General features: G+C 31.9%; 1 protein-coding gene across 1 annotated transcript in view; it reads left to right on the forward strand.

Annotated features, from left to right (window-relative positions):
• LOTGIDRAFT_112405 (hypothetical protein) overlaps nucleotides 1-15,631 on the forward strand; it is a gene marked incomplete at both ends in the record, with an annotated part of 42,922 nt that overhangs the window by 26,088 nt on the left and 1,203 nt on the right. The gene's annotated exons all lie outside the window — the stretch shown is intronic.

Here is a 15,631-nt window from a genome sequence, read left to right on the forward strand (position 1 = left end):
TCTATTTCATTCCTAAAAACAACTAGAACACCTTACACCCTCTAAGTTGATGAAGTGGAATGAATCCTATTATCAAAGTTTATTTTGTTCCTACACATTGAAAGAAGAAGGAAGTATTTATAAGAAATAAAAAATGATATTGTTTTATAATCTACTAGTAATATAAATCAATAGATGACAGAAAACAAAACACAAACTCCTCGTTCAATTATAAAAACTTATATTCATCATCTTATTTTAATAACCATTTCATTTCCTGCGTTGTTCAATCTCCCTGAAGGTGACATTCAAATCCTCTTCACAACTTCGAATACAAAACACACAACATAATCAACTAGAGTTTCTGCACCTTGTTGATTTCACGAAATAAAATGGAAATTTCATCTGCACATTGTTTGTTTTATGAAATAATGATAATAACTAGAAAAATAGAAAAAATTAAATGAAAAGAATTGTGGGTTTTATTTCCAACCTTGCTGTAACTTGTTCAGCTCACAAAAATACAACAGACATTTTTTATTTGTGCAATGTTTATCTTCTGAAATATTGATAACAAACAAAACAGTAGAAAATAAAATTAAGCACTGTTGAGATCAAAGAGAAAACTGACTCATGTTCAAAAAATAATCCTCAAATGATATATATAAAAAGCATTCCCTGTTGAGTGTATGAAAGCAAGCGTTAAATATTCAAAAAATCATTGACGTTATCAACCTTTTTTCCACCTCTATCCTTTAACAGTTTAAGATCATACATTGACATTACCAAAAAACCCTATATCTTACCATAAAACTAACCTACATCTATGCCAAATGTTAAAATCAGAAAGTTCTAGAATAATATAAAATTCTGAACATCTCAAAGACTTCTGCAAAAAAATATTTTTTTTCAAAAACTACGCAGTTTTAAATAAATACACATTAAGTACTCAAGCATATAAATAACTTTTATCAAAAAATAATCTAAAAAACAAGATAAAACAGAGATAATAGAGAGGTTAAATGCATGTTAAAAATAACTTCTAATAAAAATTTGATATAATCATTAGGTACATTACATTATATGTTCTGGTCCTGAGTGAAAATACCCTAGAGTTCAAACTACAAACTAAACTCTTAATATATCATCAAGGTGAAATGGTGCTGACTACCTTTTCCATAAATCTCCGAGTCCAAACAGAATGCAGAAGACAGATATTTGTGTGTTTAAGAAAACACAGTGTTAACAATTCCAGTTTTTGTTAGCCCCACAACACGTTGTTATTTGAATTTCGTCTCCTATGACCACAGGGTTTTTAGCATCAACATACAATATGTTATACCGAATTGATAGATCTCTCAAACACAAAGTGCCTCAACTACACCAACATGACAATTTCAAGAGTCAAAAAACTGTGAATTCTACCAGCAAGACCTGTGTCTAAATTTGTCCTGAATTCCATTGAACACCTGAATTCCTCCAAGTATCTGATTCACAGCATTCCTGACTCACGTTAACAAAATATCACAGCATGTCCTGAACATGTTGTTATTACGTCACTCGCAGTCTGTCCACCATCTTGTCTGTAATTGTTTCTATTTACACAGTCAGTATTCTTTGGAACAGTTGGTACCTTAAATAAATAAGTAGCAACAATCTGAACCCGAAATCCAAACCCGAAATCCAAACCCGAAATCCAAAACAACATACTGTTGAAACATTAGTAGCAGCTAATGAACTTTTCACATGAGGAATCATAAGTCATGAATTATAAGTGAGTTAATATTTCATAACGAAAAGTGGTACCAAGTGTCTAGAAGAGTAAGCATGCCCTGCCTGGCGCCACACCCATCATAGCTGCTCAACTTACACAACAAACAAGACACATTGTGGTTTACAACCAACTCCTGTGAATAGCCCATCACAGGTATTAATAAACATCTTAAAATATAAACTTCACAAAAACTATATTTCTATTTCCATTAACATTTAAGAAAAAGCTTATCTGAAAATTTGATCCCATTTCTTAAACGATCTTTTTGATCAGTTCCATTTCTACAAAACTTCTAAAACGTTTTGTCCTAAGTATAGTGACCTATTAATATGACACAATGGTATAACATTAAACCCAATCCACAATCCACAATCCAAAATACAGAAGTAACTCAAATTTTGTTAAAAAAAAACGAAAACGGACATACTTCCAAAACTGACTTGAGCAGTATCACGGTACACTGTCAACTGGTATGACATAATTAGACACAGATATCCAGTGAGGTGACAGACTTTAACTCTATAATGTAGATTTGATTAACTAATCTTTTGTTCAACTCCTTTTCAATTTCCAATGAAAATCGGATTACGTTAATGCAGTAGCATCGCTTATTAAATACATCCAATCAAGTTTCATTATTTTCAAACTTATTTAATTTGACCAATCAGATTTTGACAATGGTCATGTAACAGAGTTTTGCGTGTCCTTAACGCCACAGGGTTCAAGAAGGACCTTGAAAAATAAATATAACCTCCAGAGTTCTATCAGGAACAGCTAAGATTCCCTAGGATACTGTCTACCAGCTGATCCCTAACAATGAACAAGGAAAAGCCTAGGTTCTTGAGGATCCCGTCTACCAGCTGATCCCTAACAATGAACAAGAAACAACTGAGGTTCTGTATACCAGCTCATCCCTGGCCAAACCAACTGGCAGCAATTCTATCAGAACCAGTTAAGAATCTAGGAGATCCTTACTTGACCGTAGCTTGACCAAATCTCTTAATATTGTCTTACAAGGTTAACAACTTATGTTAGATGATTAAAGAGAAAAAACTGGCATAAAAATTTCATAAAAACTGAACAAAAAAGATAACATAACACCTCCTGAACACTCAACTTCAGTTAATTTCTCTACATTTTCCTAAAACACAACACAACAATATCATAATCCAATGTCTACACTTAAAAAGTTTAAATAATCCCTTGAAAGCAAGTTGAAGTTTCAATTCATAAACCACTTAAATCCTACAGCAACATACACATTTTTGAAACTGGTTTTTCAGTTTTCACTATTTTGGCTTTAATATTTTCTTCAATACAAAAATTCAAAACACACTAAGTCTAAAATCCAATCCTATTACAAGATTATCTGCTTCTAAGAATTTTTCTTATTTTGCGTTGTTCAGAAAATCTACAGCAATGTTCAATCTACAGCAATGTTCAATCTTCAATCTACAGCAATGTTCAATCTACAGCAATGTTCTAACTGAAGTCTACAAATTAAATAATCATTCGTTCGCTGGTTTGCTAGTTATTAGAAATAGAATGTTAAAGTTTCACCCAGTAAAATGTCAACAATTTCAATAAATATGCACTAAGCTACCAACACATGGTAAAAGTTAAATACTCTGGGTCAATGTATTTTTTTTATTGTGATTATTAAAAGAGGGGTTTGTGGTTTGTAAAGAAATCATTTTCTATAGCTTTCAATCATAATGGCTACATTAAGTTATAGAGTCGTCTAAATATTCACTCAATTTTCATTCAAACCAACTAATAAACGTATTATATTTCTTACATTTTTTAAAATGAAATATCGAGTTGAGGTCAACTACGATTAAATCCTTTCAAAATCAAATTTGCATTTTAATTCACATGTTAATTTTCACTCAATCAACTGACAGATAAAAAGTTTCACTCATTAAGATGGATATCTGACTTAAAGCGACCAATTTGTCATTTTTAGGGATTGATTGTAATCTTGAATAAATGTAAATCTTCAGAAGTACTAGAAATGTACGAAAATCACATAATTCCTTTATAAATATCTCTAACTATGAATTTATTTTCCTATTTCTATAGATGTCTTCTCTATGTATGACAATGTCTCAAGAAAAGACAACTCGTCTTTTTAACTTTTAAATGCGGACAATTCTAGAGACACATGGATTTAAAGGCTCAAATTCAGATGGTGAGCTGTGAACACTATTACAGATTGGCTTAGCTGAAAAATTCGTAAGTTCGATTGGTCAAAAAAAATGACGCACCTTAAAGCTTCTCTCCGTGCGAAAATAAAATATCTATAATTTGCCTGAAGTTTGTAAATACAGTGGTCTAAATCTACACTAAATCGATTTGGGTTTCAGTTAGAACTTAGCGGAATTGACTTTCTTTTGACCAATAAAATATCTTACAAGATATATATGATAGCTGCTACCAATATAATATCAAACTGTAATTTAGAATTCGGGTCTCATTTTGCATTTTTTTTATCGATTTTAACTGATCAATAAATTTGTACCGGTTGCGTCATGACGTCCTGACATTTCAGGAATAATCGTAAAGAGCTGGAACGAGAATCTATAATCAGCTTTCAATCTTCAAACTACCAATCATTTCTTAATAGCTGACATCAAATCATTATTGACTGAAAATAATCTTAGAACAATGAGGTGTAATTTATATGTTGCTCATGAACCTTGTAACAATGTTTCAACAAATTACACTGTGAACCATTATTCATATATAATCTTAAAACAACTAGTAAGAGTGATATAGTAGGTATCATCTATCTTTCCTGAATATCATATTTTTATAAACTTGGTATTTAAAAAAAACAATGTTTCTAAAAATTACAGTTTGTAACTCAACAAGGTAGAAACACCTAGTATTATTTATAGTTTTCTTGTGAATTTTATTGATTACATTGTTACAGGGGAGTTTCATATCATTTTAACTAGGGAAAGGTTGTCTGTGACCCAAAGAGGGCAATAATTAGAAGATTAGTGATTAGGGTGGTTGAAAAGATTCAAGTTATAATTGACAAGCAACTAGTCACTATTCAACAGAAGGTACTATGTTAGCGTGTTAGCCAGTTAAGGTAACTATGTGTTAATTAATTTTACCCGGCCTCTGAATTGTTGAAACTTTAAATAATCCCCAAAGTAGATTGAGATAAAATTTCCAAACGACCGATAAAATTTCTTAACAACTGTAGAAATTACGTCAGTAATAATTGCTAGATTAATATAAGAATTCCCTGAACATTTTAAAACCTAATTATTGAGTCATCACCTTTCATTGTTATTATTGTGACCAAGTGATAATTCTACAGGGAGTCTGGAGCTACCAGTATTTTATCTTGACTGTGTCAGCACAAAATATACACCTTGTAGTGGAGTTTTACATCCTACTGTTCTGTACCTTATTTGACTAATGAAATGAAATAGAGTTTTATATCCTACTGTTCTGTATCTTATTGGACTAATGAAATGAAATAGAGTTTTATATCCTACTGTTCTGTATCTTATTGGACTAATGAAATGAAATAGAGTTTTATATCCTTCTGTTCTGTATCTTATTGAAATAATGAAATGAAATAGAGTTTTATATCCTTCTGTTCTGTATCTTATTGTACTAATGAAATAGAGTTTTATATCCTTCTGTTCTGTATCTTATCGGACTAATGAAATGAAATGGAGTTTTATACCCTACTGTTCTGTATCTTATTGGACTAATGAAATACATCCTGCATGTTCTAAACCATGTTAGGCTACTATTTTGAGTTTATCATCTCCATTACACTTTCAGAGAGTCCACATAACTAAAGAATAAGGTTCAGAGTTATTATTATAATTTTATCTATGATAGATATAAAGTTAAAAGAAATTTTTTGAATTTGACCTTTTTGTTGTATGTCAGCTTCAACCTCCGTTAAATTTTTACATCAACAGAAAATATAAAATAATTTTCAACAATCTTTGGCAAATAATTCAATTAGACACAATAAAAATATCAAATATTTCTCCAAAAATCTATAAATTTCTTTAATTCAGAAGAAAATGAAAATGTCAACATTTCATATTTTGCGTTTAAAATCCAACAAAAGTGTCATAAAAATCAATAATTTTGTTGAAATGTACAAATTATTTCTTCATTATCAATTAAATTTCAAAAAAATAGTTTTTATGAAGAGGGAAAATGAAAAATATTATAAAAGAAACGAAATGAAAGGAGTTTATGTCCTACTTTTCTGCACCATATGGGCTTATGAGGACAGAATACGTCATGCAGTGTGCAATGAGGGAAATGTTGCAAGGACAGCAGGAGATTGAATATTAAAAAGAAACTGTCTGCAATCATCTGATCCAATTTTTTTGGTAATTTAGTCGACGAAGCAAGTTCTTAAAAATAGACAACAAGCAAAGTCATTGAACAGAAAAAACCTACCAAAAAGATTGAAGATTCTTGTGAATGCTTTCAATGGCTGAAACAACCTCCATCCATCTTATTTCAAGTGAATCTTAATTCAATCTAGATCTTATAGAATAGAAAACAAGGGAAGTCACTGGACGGGAGCGAAGAGTCAAGATTCTACTCAATGGTTGAAAGCCGACCCTAGTTGATTTGATTGATTCAGTATAGAATGAGATTGGATGACATTGATTAGATTTTTCTCTTCACCGAATCTACAAGATTTAACACTTACAACTACAGTCTGAGAAACTTGGAATGATTTTTCAACACGTCTTTAAGAGAATGACATACATTTCCATACCCTATATAGTTTCTATTTCTTTACCATATTTCATTTAGCTTATCACTATATAGCTTAAGCCAGACATGACTGGTAAATATAGCTATATCAACAGTATGGATCTCTAGTCAGACAGATTGATAAATTAAATACAGTCAAATCAACAGTCTAAAGCTCTAGTCAGACATGACTGGTAAATACAATCAAATCAACAGTCTAGAGCTCTAGTCAGACATGACTGGTAAATACAATCAAATCAACAGTCTAGAGCTCTAGTCAGACATGACTGATAAATACAACCTAATCAACAGTCTAGAGCTCTAGTCAGACATGACTGGTAAATACAGTCAAATCAACAGTCTAGAGCTCTAGTCAGACATGACTGGTAAATACAGTCAAATCAACAGTCTAGAGCTCTAGTCAGACATGACTGGTAAATACAGTCAAATCAACAGTCTAGAGCTCTAGTTAGACATGACTGGTAAATACAGTCAAATCAACAGTCTAGAGCTCTAGTTAGACATGACTGGTAAATACAGTCAAATCAACAGTCTAGAGTTCTAGTTAGACATGACTGGTTAATACAGTCGAATCAACAGTCGAGAGCTTGTCAGACATGACTGGTAAATACAGTCAAATCAACATTCTAGAGCTCTAGTCAGACATGACTGGTGAATACAGACAAATCAACAGTCTAGAGCTCTAGTCAGACATGACTGGTAAATACAGTCAAATCAACAGTCGAGAGCTCATCAGACATGACTGGTAAATACAGTCGAATCAACAGCCCTGTTAATATATAAAATAAATGTAATATACACCATAAGTTGACCAGCTGTGAGTCTAACGAGTGAAATCCTATTTCCGTCCCAGCAGACGCTTGGAATTAAACGCTATTATTCTCAACAGTGGAAGTTGATAGAGAACAATAACATGAACTCTTCAAGGTTGAGTTTTTATTTCTTACACGTTAGGTTGGTTGTTCGACAATTTCAGTCTAGAATATTACCAGTACATTAATTTATAGAAAAATGGTTTGCAACCCCAATATAGTGTAAACAAATTTAAAAATTAGGATTTTTTGCATTTTTGCCTCAAAATATGTGTCAGATTGCAGAATATCGATTCAATTTTTCTCAACATTTCTCCATGAGAGACCTGTGACTATAACACCTCAACAGAGTTGCCGCATTTTGAATTCAGCCTTAACAGTTGTCCCCCCATTGAGTCAGTCTGCCTCTTATTTGTACCCCCAATCTCAGGAGACTGGCGCTGCCACTGGGCAGGGTATGCCCTCTCTTTCTGAACATCAGATGCCACTTTACAACTATGTGGGCTAATAAAGACAGTTTACAACTGGGAGAGTCCACATAACTTATATTATTTCAAGATAAGAAACACTTGCTTTATAAATTGCATACCAATGCATATTCGTAAACAAATAGTTGCCATGTGAAAAAGTACTTGAAATCAAACTTATTTCCATTGGTAAAGCATGAAACAGGACAAATACTTGTAAAATATGCAAAGATCTTGAGGACAGGCTTTCTAGCACTTAAAGAGCAAAACATAACCAATTTGGTTACAAGAGCATGAAAAAAACATGAAATATTTGTAAAGATTTGGTAAGATGGTAGAATTTAGTATAATTAATATCCTCATTTATAATATTAGGTTTGATGTCATAGCAACATAATTATAGACTCTCTAACCCGTATTTAATGATGTTGTTTTGATTATATCGGGGTTGTTACTAGTTTCACGTTTACGCTAGTTGAACTGATGACAGATATAATACAAAGTTTTAGAGGGGTCGCGATAACTAGATCACAAACTTTGGCAAAGAGAAAAATAGTATTTTGGAGTTTTATATCCTACTGTTCTGTACCTTATTGGACTAATGAAATGAAATAGAGTTTTATTTCCTACTGTTCTGTATCTTATTGAAATAATGAAATGAAATAGAGTTTTATATCCTACTGTTCTGTACCTTATTGGACTAATGAAATGAAATAGAGTTTTATATCCTTCTGTTCTGTATCTTATTGAAATAATGAAATGAAATAAGTTTTATATCCTTCTGTTCTGTATCTTATTGGACTAATGAAATGAAATAGAGTTTTATATCCTACTGTTCTGTACCTTATTGGACTAATGAAATGAAATAGAGTTTTATATCCTACTGTTCTGTATCTTATTGAAATAATGAAATGAAATAGAGTTTTATATCCTTCTGTTCTGTATCTTATTGGACTAATGAAATGAAATAGAGTTTTATATCCTACTGTTCTGTACCTTATTGGACTAATGAAATGAAATAGAGTTTTATATCCTACTGTTCTGTATCTTATTGAAATAATGAAATGAAATAGAGTTTTATATCCTTCTGTTCTGTATCTTATTGGACTAATGAAATGAAATAGAGTTTTATATCCTACTGTTCTGTACCTTATTGGACTAATAAAATGAAATAGAGTTTTATATCCTACTGTTCTGTATCTTATTGGTCTAATGAAATGAAATAGAGTTTTATATCCTACTGTTCTGTACCTTATTGGACTAATGAAATGAAATAGAGTTTTATATTCTACTGTTCTGTATCTTATTGGAATAATGAAATGAAATAGAGTTTTATATCTTACTGTTCTGTATCTTATTGTACTAATGAAATGAAATAGAGTTTTATATCTTACTGTTCTGTATCTTATTGTACTAATGAAATGAAAAAGAGTTTTATATCCTACTGTTCTGTACATTATTGGACTAATGAAATGAAATAGAGTTTTATATTCTACTGTTCTGTATCTTATTGGACTAATGAAATGAAATGTAGTTTTATATCCTACTGTTCTGTACATTATTGGACTAATGAAATGAAATAGAGTTTTATATTCTACTGTTCTGTGCCTTATTGAACTAATGAAATGAAATGTAGTTTTATATCCTATTGCTCTGTGCCTTATTGAACTAATGAAATGAAATGTAGTTTTATATTCTACTGTTCTGTATCTTATTGGACTAATGAAATGAAATGTAGTTTTATATCCTATTGCTCTGTGCCTTATTGAACTAATGAAATGAAATGTAGTTTTTTTTCCTACTGCTCTGTGCCTTATTGAACTAAAGAAATGAAATATAATGTTATATTCTACTGTTCTGTATCTTGTTGAAACGTGTTGACAGGAGATTTACAATGTATGGGGAATAACTCTAGTTGTAGTAGTAGTAGTAAAAGTTAGTTTGATAGAAAGTTAACAGTTAGTATTGTGGCTGTATTAATGAATGTAATTGAATACAACCTGCAATTTATATATTGATTTTTTCACATATTTTCTGCTTTCTTCATATGTTTGTTTTACCAGCATCTATTGTTATTTTAAAAGTTTAATTTTGACATTGACGTAACTGAAAAAATATAAATTGATATCTGTTTGTTTTCAAGAACGAAGAATAATTGTTCGTATCAATTTTTATGTAAATAAAGTTAAAGTTGAAAGAAAATAATCTGTAATTAAGTAAGAGTTGTTGTAACAACAACATATAATTGAAATTACGGAAGCACAGGCCGAGGTAATTACGGTAATAGATGAGTTTCCATTTGTAACGGGCTAATTATCAGGCATCCATTATTCCGGGTTTTGTCCTAATTTCAAGAATTTGATCTATATTTGATGTTCTACGACTGTTTAGTTCAATAATCCAGTTCTCATTCCTGTAGAATAAGATTAATGATAACCAGATCTTTCTCTTATTATTCCCTAGTCCTAGTACAATTCGGTCAAATGGAAGAACAAAATAAATCATGATAACCTACTTATTATTATAACTCCCCCATGCTGCCTCGGGCATCTTTCATTAGTTAAACCTTCATTAACTCAACTACACCATTCTAAGAGAAGTAGAGCAGAACTTCCTTTTTTCATTTCATATTTCAAAACAACACACAATATTATTGAATATAACACACTTCTTTAATAAGGTTAGGCACATAATGTTTGATGTAATTACATCTGATGATACCACGTGTATATTGTGTTGAAACATTATGTGCCCAACCATATTAAATAAGTGTGTTATATTCTATAATATTGTCTTGTGTTTTGTTATATGTGCTCCTTGCTTCTATATGTCGTTCAAATCTTATATCATATTTCATTTTTCTATTTTCAATTTGAATGGAATTGTTTTATATTTTAAAGAGATTGTAAAGATGTTTTCTTAAATTTTTATCGGGGACACTGATAGCATCAATTAGCACGATTCCAATTCTTCAAGTGTTTGATGACATCACTAATCGCGAAGGGCCTCATGTGATAAAACATATTTTGCGATGATGCTTTCAGTGTTTCTAATACACATAAAAAATTTAAGAAAACCTCTTTAACTGCCAAATAATTGAGTCACAGTTTCATAATCAAAACTTTATTCTGTATGGCATATTAGCTTTAAGACAAAAAGCTTCCATTCCTAATAAGTGAAATAAAGAACAGAACTGTCAGATATAGTAATACATTGTGCAACAAATGAAGTAAAGCATAATTTTTTTTTGTATTTTAATTCTTAAACCGATGATGGTCTACCATTTCTAGCTGATAAACAGATATACTAGTAAGTTCTCTCACAGTTGTTTATTCCTCTAATATCATTGACTGCATGTAGTATGTTGTCCCACAATTCCTCAACCCTAAAAATCATGACATCTTATATCTTATACCAGACAATAAGCTAGGCCTACATATAAAAGTAAGAAAAAATACAATACAGTAGTACATTGTATAATAATATAAAAGAAAATAACTACAGGCAATGGATTTTTTTTTGCATCTCTTACTGTAAGCAGATAGAACTACCATAATCAACCAATAACAATAACGTACATATACTACATTGTTCTACATTTCCTTCACCACCAAATATTATTTTGTATCTTTTAGTTATCAGACAATAAGCTACAAATAATAGAGAGAAAAATACAGTACAGTAGTATATTGTACAACAGTAGTATATTGTACAACAGTAGTATATTGTACAACAGTAGTATATTGTACAACAGCAAAATAACAGAAAGAAAGACTGCATGAAAATGGAGTAAAACATAAAAAGGAAAAATAGGATATACTGATACATTGTGCCACAGTTACACATAGATTCCTCGCCAAAAAATCTAGAACAATGTTGAAAGATGGGAAGATAAATTGTAGAATCACAAAGCGAAAGTAGAATTTATTTAACAGATTTACTAATCATCACTTCCCGCTCTTTCTTTTCTCTTTCAGCTAAAAATAGAATATCATAGGTAAACAATTTTTTTACTTCGTGTTGCCAAATTGATGAGATTCCTCCTGTAAACAGATCATAGCCTGTAAACAGACACACGAAACAACGAAAATAATTTGATATTTTTCTGTTCAATGAGGAAAAGAAGATAAAATATACACGTTGAAAATGTTGCAGGCCTAATATGCTTTAAACACTGACTGTATCCTCTCTTAATTTTACTAAAACAAGTCTGCTTTTATATGTTTCTCCCCTAAAATATACCAAATCAATTATATTTTTCTCAAATGTCTTCTGAACGAACCCTACCAGTCGTTCAATGGGAGGCTTGCCCTAATGGTGTTCCACAGAGCCGCTGCATTGTTAATTCAAACCTCAACAGTTGGCCCCTCATGGAGTCAGTCTGCCCGCTATTCGGTGCCGTCACTATCTTCGGGAAAAATTCTGTTAGAAACACTAAAACCCTAGCCATTCATGACTGGCAATTACAACCTTATCAATGTCCCTTATTGTGATGACAAGAATGTTATTGTCTTTATTGTTCACGAGAAAATTCTGTCAGACATGACTGGTAAATACAAACTTATCAATGTCCCTGTTAAAGACAACAAGAAGTATGAGATGTTTTGACCGTTGATATTCCAGACAGTTATCATGGTTACTCGCTGTTTTAGCTTTGTAACAACCCAGTTTGACGGCATTCAGCAAACTCTATCATAATTATCAAAGTTTAAACTAGTTCGCTACGTCAATCACTTGACACTACCTACTATTCAAGTCTACAATGCCGTTAAATTAAATCTTGATCGTCAAGTGCTCGTAATCAATCATCAATTCTCTCCATCGTCCAGACGTGTCTGAAATGGGATTTATGTTGCTCCATCAATTACAAGTTATTTCTGTTTGTACAAGTGTTAGGTTTGTCATTATTGCTTCCAATCAAGTCATTACTTTTTTCAAATTTAAGTATAACTCTCAGATAATTTTTTTGATTTATTGGATTAAATGGATTCCCACATTCCCTAAAACAATTCTGACAACCGACCAATTCCATTACTGCAACTTAACACCCCTCTGAACAATCAAGTCTGGCTAAAAAGAGTTATCGTCCTTGAATTCAAGAAGAGGTTATTAGGTTACTGAGATCAGCTGATAAAAAAATAAATCTGTCAAGTCAGTGATCTACTTCAGATTTTAAGACTAGGTCTGTAGGCCAGTAGGTTAGAGCTTTTACTGTCATTTTCAATTGAGGCTTCAAAACATCTGATTATAGTTGTTGGCTTTTAAGGAAAAACTGAGTTGAATACATAAACAGAAACGGATTTGAACAAACTTTTCTTATAAAGTTTGGAAATGCCATGCAGTGATCAATTAAGGAAATTTTTCAGGAAAGAGGAATTAGCCTACTCATTTTCCACTGTCAATGAAACTCTTTATGCCTTACTTGTTACACACTGGACCTCGTTTTATTTTCCTATCCAAACATCTAGAAACTTTTTTCATGTCAGCCCTTGGATGTCCAACATTGATAGGGAGAACTGGCTTAAAAAATTCAAAGGTATTAGCTTGACATAAGCTGAGATTGACCCCTTGGTTAATGAGCAAATGTCTAGCATGCTTATTTAGCCAGCCCCCAGAATACAGATATTAGACATCAATGTGTAATAATGTAACTGTTTTAACAGACATTGAACTTTCTTAATAAACCCAATATGACTTGTCATCACTTTTATTAACAATACTAAGCTACCCTTACAATTCATTACTTAAATTCCAAAGGCCCTGAACAGACGTCACAATTTCACAAAAAAGTAGACCAAGTTACGTAATGGTTTCTTAGCAACAGATGTAAATGAGTTAGAAGTTTAATATGGTGAAATATCGACAACGTATGGTAATAAAACACCCATCAATCATCATTTTCCATGATCAATTCCGTCTAATCTACGCTAACCAGTGTTTTATTGTTTAAACTTGTTATATTCTATACTCTTTTATCAAGAAGGTTAATTCAGTCTTAATTCTATATAAGGTCATTATAGTTAAGCCAAAAACAAATAAAAAAAGAGGGGAGGAGGATGACATGAAATAAGGGGTTTATGCCCTATTCTAACAATCAATCCAAATTTTTTCTGGGTGTTTCTTGATGCTCTCGCTCCACCAGGTATAATCCCTTGACTGAAAGTTTTTTTTCACAAATACTACAATAATGAAAAATCTGTCCATGACTGGTAAATACAACTAAATAAACAGTCTAGAGCTCTAGTCAGATATGACTGGTAAATACAGTCAAATTAACACTCTAGTCAGACTTGACTAATAAATACAACTAAATAAACAGCCTAGAGCTCTAGTCAGACATGACTGGTAAATACAGTCAAATCAACAGTCTAGAGCTCTTGTCAAAAATGACTAGTATATATAGTCAAATAAACAGCGTAGAGCTCTAGTCAGACATGACTGGTAAATACAGTAAAATAAACAGCCTAGAGCTCTAGTCAGACATGACTGGTAAATACAGTCAAATCAACAGCCTAGAGCTCTAGTCAGACATGACTAGTACATATAGTCAAATAAACAGTCTTGAGCTCTAGTCAGACATGACTGGTAAATCTCGTTGCAGATTGAAAAACACCATTTCAAGTTCTTCATTCGATACATTTGTTACTACAAATCTAAATAAGACTTCATTTGTCTACTACTTCAAAATAATAACGACAATAACGATAAAAACTTATCATCCAATCAGATTTGACCTAATAAACCATCGTCAGTGACGAAACTAAATAACCAATCAAAGAAACTAACACTATTTCACTTGACAGGGTTTTACGCTGATTGAAATCCCTTTCAATTAGATTCGACATTCAATTCCATGTTTCTCATTTAGTCGAAGATGTCTTGTCCAGAGAACGTCAGTTTTTATTAGTTTATCATTTGACAGCGTTTATATTTGGAATAAAACAACAAAAATAACAATTTTAGCTTTGTGGACTCTCTGAAAGGGATGCTGAGTTTATAAATCTAAATATTAAATAAATATCATCTATTATTAAAAGCCATGAGGACTCTCTAAATGCTGAGATAAGAAACAGTCCCAGAAAGGAATCCATAAGTCTCAGTCCTAATGATTGTACTTTCCAAAGTCCCAACCTTTCCAAATCTTCTTATCCCATTGGAAAGGAGTCAATATTCCACCTGATTTCCATGAATTATTTGCTCAAAAGTACCCCAAAAGGAAGTTCTAGTATGCTAGATTGGGAAACAGGCCCCCTGTTCTCAAAAAGATAGGATATCCTAGGGTCTCAATGTTTTACACTGTTTCTATGATATCCTAGGGTCTTAATGTTTTTTACACTGTTTCTATGATATCCTAGGGTCTCAATGTTTTACACTGTTTCTAGGATATCCTAAGGTCTCAATGTTTTACACTGTTTCTATGATATCCTAGGGTCTCAATGTTTTACACTGTTTCTATGATATCCTAGGGTCTTAATGTTTTACACTGTTTCTATGATATCCTAGGGTCTCAATGTTCTACACTGTTTCTAGGATATCCTAAGGTCTCAATGTTTTACACTGTTTCTATGATATCCTAGGGTCTCAATGTTTTACACTGTTTCTATGATATCCTAGGGTCTGAATGTTTTACACTGTTTCTATGATATCCTAGGGTCTCAATGTTTTACACTGTTTCTATGATATCCTAGGGTCTCAATGTTTTACACTGTTTCTATGATATCCTAGGGTCTCAATGTTTTACACTGTTTCTATGATATCCTAGGGTCTTAATGTTTTACACTGTTTCTATGATATCCTAGGGTCTCAATGTTCTACACTGTTTC

The sequence above is a fragment of the Lottia gigantea genome (assembly GCF_000327385.1).
Source record: "Lottia gigantea unplaced genomic scaffold LOTGIsca_15, whole genome shotgun sequence".
Taxonomy (NCBI): Eukaryota; Metazoa; Mollusca; class Gastropoda; family Lottiidae; genus Lottia; species Lottia gigantea.